Raw genomic sequence first — 596 nt, forward strand, 5'->3', positions numbered from 1 at the left:
TCCTCCCAACAGCCTCATGAGATAGGCACTGTTTTCCTGTTCATTTTACAGATGAGGGAATGAGGTTCAAATAGGGTTAACAGGTCACACAGTAAGGGACAGAGTCAAAATGAAACTTAGCAGTCTGGTTCCAGAACTCACATTTACCCAATATGCCTGAGGTTCACTGTTATTTGTGTTGTCACCAAATATTTTCAGTTCTTTCTTGGGCATGTGGTAAGACTGATCTTCCCTGCCCACTTTGGCCAATCAGATGAGCAGAAGTGCTAAGCATCATTTCTAGTGGAATTTCTGAGTCAGATACTACCACTACACTCCTTTTTCCTTCTTTAACAATTGTAGAAGTACACAAAGGAGTCTCCCTCAGCTGTATTCCTAAGTAATGGTGATGTGGATCAGATCCCTGCCTTCTATCCCCAGCTGGCCTGTGATGAATAAAAAACATTTGGAGGTTGTTATTGTGGCGTAGCCTCATCCATCTTGACCAATTTAGAGCTCCATAGATTGTCTCCTGTTGGTTATCTTTGGTCTTAGCCCTGCAGCCTGCTGTATTAGTCAGATTTTCATTATCAAAATAAAATACCTGAAGGTAGCCA

Source organism: Ictidomys tridecemlineatus, chromosome 8 (assembly GCF_052094955.1).
Source record: "Ictidomys tridecemlineatus isolate mIctTri1 chromosome 8, mIctTri1.hap1, whole genome shotgun sequence".
Classification (NCBI taxonomy): Eukaryota; Metazoa; Chordata; class Mammalia; order Rodentia; family Sciuridae; genus Ictidomys; species Ictidomys tridecemlineatus.